The 5,441-nt window shown below is 35.7% G+C and overlaps 1 non-coding gene across 1 annotated transcript; it reads left to right on the top strand.

The window, feature by feature from the left end:
• The first annotated feature begins 2,687 nt into the window (after positions 1 to 2,687).
• LOC141676145 (small nucleolar RNA R71) lies at positions 2,688 to 2,794 on the top strand. Its single transcript, XR_012556751.1, has one exon. It is a non-coding gene; the product is annotated as a small nucleolar RNA R71 (small nucleolar RNA).
• The last annotated feature ends 2,647 nt before the right edge of the window (positions 2,795 to 5,441 follow it).

Here is a 5,441-nt window from a genome sequence, read left to right as displayed (position 1 = left end):
TGAACCAACAGATATATAAATCAAGAATATGAAACAGGCATGCATATATACCATATCACATGCTACAATATATCGCAAGAATTTGCTAATAACAAATATGCATTTATCGCAAGATCATGCATATACACATATACATCACAACAACAGTTATACGGGTAGAAAACTTGCCTGAGTGCTCCCGGATAGGCTTAAGCTTAGAGTGGGTCCGATAACCTATGAACAACAACATAAGTCGGAATTAAACCTCGGTCGCTTAAGAAACTAGACTTTAACCATTTAGAGTCCTAACGTTCGCTTTCGCGCTTAACGATTTACTTAAGTCGCTCGAGTACCCTCGGCTCCCCCATTTTTAATAAATTAACCATTACGAGTTTTAAGGCGATTCTTTCGCAAGTGTCTTACCAACTGCCTATTACACCTTACATAAATGTTTCATACTTCAATTAGTCCTTTAAGGTCTTTAACCTATGTTTCAAAGTAAGGCGAGGGGTAATGTTTCGTTCGCGAAACGTCGTTACTTAAAACGGCCGTTTCTCCTAAACCGTTCATCGGAATCAAACGAACCACATATCAAAACGAAGCTCATAAAATGAACTATCTAAACATGGCAATGGTCAAAACCTAGCAGGGAGTTCTCGGGTCCTAATGTTATGAACAAAAGCAGTCTAAAGTAAATCGGACATTACGACGGCTATGTTTACGCGATTTCCCAATTTTATACCATTCCAATTCAACCACCAATCAATCCACAATCACAACCAAATCAAAACTCCATCCATACTACATCATAACAGCCCCAACAACTCAACATTAACAATTTATACTTATTCCCCACATGAACTAAAAGCTTTACTTAAGTTCTTTAACTAATTATCAAGATTTACAACTCCAAAAACACCACAAAACCAACTAATCTCTACAAACTCAACCAAACTTTAAACAAACAAGCATCATGCTTCATATATACTATATCAATCATATTTATTCCTAATTACTCAAAACTAAAGCTAGGGTTTGGAGTTTATACCTTCCTTGGAGAGTGGAGAATCAAGAGAATGGCTTGGAATCACCCTTAAAGTCCTTATCCAAGCTTAAACTAAACAAAACTTCAAGAACAAAAATTTTAGTTCTTGAAAAACACTATTCACCATCTTCTTCCATGATTTATTGGAAGAGATTGTGAAGGAATTAGAAGCTTAAACTTATAGGATATCCATATCTATGTACAAGGAACCTTAGATAATTACCTTATGATTTAACAATGCTTGGAACTTGATTTTGATTTTTTTCTTCCTTTGGAAAAGCAAGAAGCCGAGAGCAAGCTTGGAAGAAATGAAATGTTTTGTGTTTTGTTTGGTGAAAAATGAAATGTTTGGCTTGGTTGGTTGAATTTTGATTTTTTTTAGGTTAATTACCTAATTAACCTTGATTTTGTGTGGTTATCATTCAACCACACTTCCTTCCCTCCTATGTCATGCTTACATCATCAAGTGATATCACCCTCCCTCCTTTGTCCTCTTCCTATTGGTTTGATGACATCACCCCCACTAATCCCTTTGATTAGCTTCTAATTGTTTGCCTAATGACCGCTGATCTGTTATACGGTTCGCTTAACTTTCGTTCTCGTTTCTCGTTTGAGGGATCATATTGGGATCTTATTACTTGGGTTTCCTTAACCGTTCTCAATACATTATATTCCTTTTATGATCCTCTCTTATAATCCTTTAATTTAAATCATTTTTATCCTGTTACCTTATACTCAATTCTTTCCGTATCTAGTGGATTTCCGGGAAAAATCAAAGTGTTCGGAATTGGATTCTGACGATCTTTACATACACTTATATACCACATAGAGTACTAATAATATCCCAGAAGATCAATAACAGAACCCCTGCATAGTGTGGCATGAAAAGTTTTCTCATTCAGCAAAAACACTATTCATAAGGGTTTCAAAAATTTTTCCAAAAAATTGGGGTTATTACAGATTCAATAAGGCATTAGCAATTTGCCCAATTTGGTTCTCCAGAGTCTTGATAGAAACCGCTTGGCTCTTGCACATGAGCCTCAACTCCTCCAATTCAGATTTTTTATTAGAAGTTGGACCTAGACCTCCATAAGATTGTTGTTGCATCCCCTGTGGCTAAAACTGATGTCTTGGTGCAAACTGTTGCTGGAAATCAGGAGGATTGAATTGCTTGTTTTCAAAGTGTTGGTACGGCTGTTGCATTACATTCTGATTATTGCTCCAGCTGAAGTTCGAATGATTATGGTTATTAGGATGGTACGTGGCAGGAACTGGCTGCTGCGACCTCTGAAATTTTCTCACAAACTGGGTTGATTCACAATATATAGCACAATGCTCCATCGCATGCGCACCTGCACACAACTCACAAACACTGGCTATCTGATTGACTCCATAGTTGGCCAGAGAATCGATTTTCCTAGACAACGCCTTTAGTTGAGCAGTGATAGCCGTAACTGTATCCTCTTCAAGAACTCTTGCTACCTTGCCCTATGGCAATCTCTGAGTTGGATACTGATATTCATTAGCAACCATTAGTTCAATAAGACCATAAGCTTTATCGTAACTCTTTGCCCGTAATGCTCCACCTGATGTTGCATCAAGCATGGGTCTAGACTGTGCTCCCAAACCATTGTAAAAATAATTGATAATCATCCAATCAGGCATGCGATGATGAGGGCACTTCCTATGCATCTCCTTGTAGCACTCCCAAGCTTCACATAGAGTTTCTCCCGATTGCTGCACAAATTGAGTAAGAGCATTCCTGAGTGCAGCTGTCTTCACCATAGGGAAGAATTTAGTAAGAAATTTATGAGCAAGATCCTCCCAAGTAGTGATAGAACCAGCTAGTAGAGAGTGTAACCAGCTCTTAGCCTTGTCCCTCAGAGAGAATGGAAAGAGTCTCAGTTTCACAGCATCTTCAGAAACATTATTGAACTTGAAGGTGTCACATATATCGATGAAATCCCTAATGTGCATATTGGGATCTTCCGTTGGAGAACCCCCAAACTAGACTAAATTTTGCACCATCTGAATCGTGCTAGCTTTGATTTCAAAAGTATTAGCCCCGATGGCTGGTCTGACAATGCTAGACTGAATGTCATTAATTTTCGGTTGAGAATAATCCATCAAAGCTTTCAGATTTGCTACTGGTTCTCCCATTGCAATGATAATTAGAGTACCTGAAACACACGACTAAAGTAAACCCTGTAAGTAAAAGAGTCTGAGTCAGTGAACTTTAACGACCACTGATGTCAAGCACATAAACTGAGAATTAAGACCGAGTCCCCGGCATCGGCGCCAAAAACTTGTTAGGGCGAAAACACGCGCTAAAAATACACGCAAGTATACGCGTTCACAAGTAGTATAAGATATAAATCATATTCATTCCCACAGAGACTCTTTTAGTTAACTTAAGATTATGCACTTATGCAACAATGGTATGGCTATCGCTCAATCCTAAGACAATAACAAGTTGAGATGTTTATAACTAAGATTAAACTAACATGCAATTAACTAAGAATAAAAGTGATTGAATTAACTATATGAGAAAAACATGGGATTCTAACTTCATTAAATACTTCATTCAAAGTCATTGTTCTTAACCTTAGCATGCGATGGTGATGACAGCTAATCAGATAACACGAAACTAGTAAACGCCAACTTTCGTTGCACGAATACTGTAATAACCCCAATTTTTGGAAATATTTGAAACTCTGATGAATAGTATCTTTTTGTTGATGATGCTGATTAAGGAAAATTATCAAACCACAATATATAGGAGTACTGTTATGGAAATTCTGAGATCGTATTAGTATTCCATAAAGTAAATGAGTGTATGTAAAGGTCGTCAGAATTCGGATTCCAACACTTTGGTTTTTCCAGAAAATCCACCATATACCGAAAGGATTAAGTATAAGGTAACATAATTAAAAGAATTTTTATTTAAGGATTATAGCAAATGATCATTAAAGGAATATAAGATATTAATAAAGGTTCAGGGAAGCCCAAGTAATAAGATCCCGAATATGATCCCTCAACTGATTAACAAGAACGAAAGTTAACCGAACCATAAAACAGATACGCGACCAAGAGACAAGATTGTTCAAGAATCCAAGGGGCTATGACATCATCAAACCATGGGATTTTGACAAGTGGCAACTAGGTGATGTAATGATGGAGAGATAAGTAAGGTTAGTTAGATATTTTGTGAGATCCATTTGTAGCCAAGTGAATTAACCTTGGTTTAAACCAAGGTTAATCTTCACCAAAGCAACAAAAAACCACACAAATCATTTAAGCAAGCTAAAAACATTTTCACTTCACTTCTTCTTCCTTTGCTCTCGGCCAAAACCAGAGCAGCAACTTCAAACTGCTATATCTCCTTCATTTCTAACTCAAATATTGTGTTCTATAGCTCATTGGAAAGGTATTGAGATGGCCTACAACTCTTGTTCATAAGTCTCGTCCAAATAAGCATGGTAAGACCCTCATTTTTACAGTTCTTTCAATCGGACTAACTGTAACTCCAAAAAGTTGTAACTCATTTCTTGAACTCCTTTGCAAGTTTGAACATGATAAACATAGATCAAGGCTCTCTTAAGGAGGACAATCTCTTGTAAGTGGTTTAAGGATCTAAGGAAGGTATACACTTCAAACACTAGCTTTGATTTTATGATTACATTAAGTTTTATTGAAGCATTGTTAGTATTAAGGCTTGATCTTTAAGTATAAGTAGTTTTGGTGGATTTATATTGGTTTTGAATATTGGGTCTTTGATTTGTTGGATAAATTGGTGAAAGACATATGTCATAGCCTATTTATTTATTCGAGGATTTAACTCAACTCAAATAAGGATGTAACAAGTAAATAGTGGTTCTATCGTTAGAGAGATCTCTCAAAGTAACATATGTCAAAGGATTAAGTAACATTATTCATCTACAGACTTGAGGACTTAATTTACTGGAAGAAGCTCAAAAAATTGATCAAGCCTCAGTGATATAAATCAAGATTGTGGATTTAATCAAGTGACAGAGATCTCGTCAGGGTATCAATTAATTACAGGGATTTAATCTGAAGAAAATCAAGACATGAAGAAACATCACAAAAGTTAGTCATTCATGAACCAGACAGTACATCGAGTGTCAACATTGAAGTGGTGAAATGGATTCATGATTTTCAGAAGATTGTCAGAAGAATGGTTGTTGTTCAAGAATAGTATTAATTCTCTATTTATTAATTAAGTCGTATAATTTAATTAAGAAAATAAATTATATCTGTAAAGATTAATTTATTGATTAATTGAATTAACTGATTAATTAATTCTGAATTAATATTATGGTTTTTCAGAATTGATTTTGAATTTAAATTCAAAATTAATTCAGCAAGTCAATCTTTTGTATTAGTATGACAATCAGTA

This window comes from Apium graveolens, chromosome 7, assembly GCF_009905375.1.
Source record: "Apium graveolens cultivar Ventura chromosome 7, ASM990537v1, whole genome shotgun sequence".
Taxonomy (NCBI): domain Eukaryota; kingdom Viridiplantae; phylum Streptophyta; class Magnoliopsida; order Apiales; family Apiaceae; genus Apium; species Apium graveolens.
The sequence above is the reverse complement of the archived record's forward strand: the minus strand, read 5'-3'. Positions and strand labels throughout refer to the sequence as shown.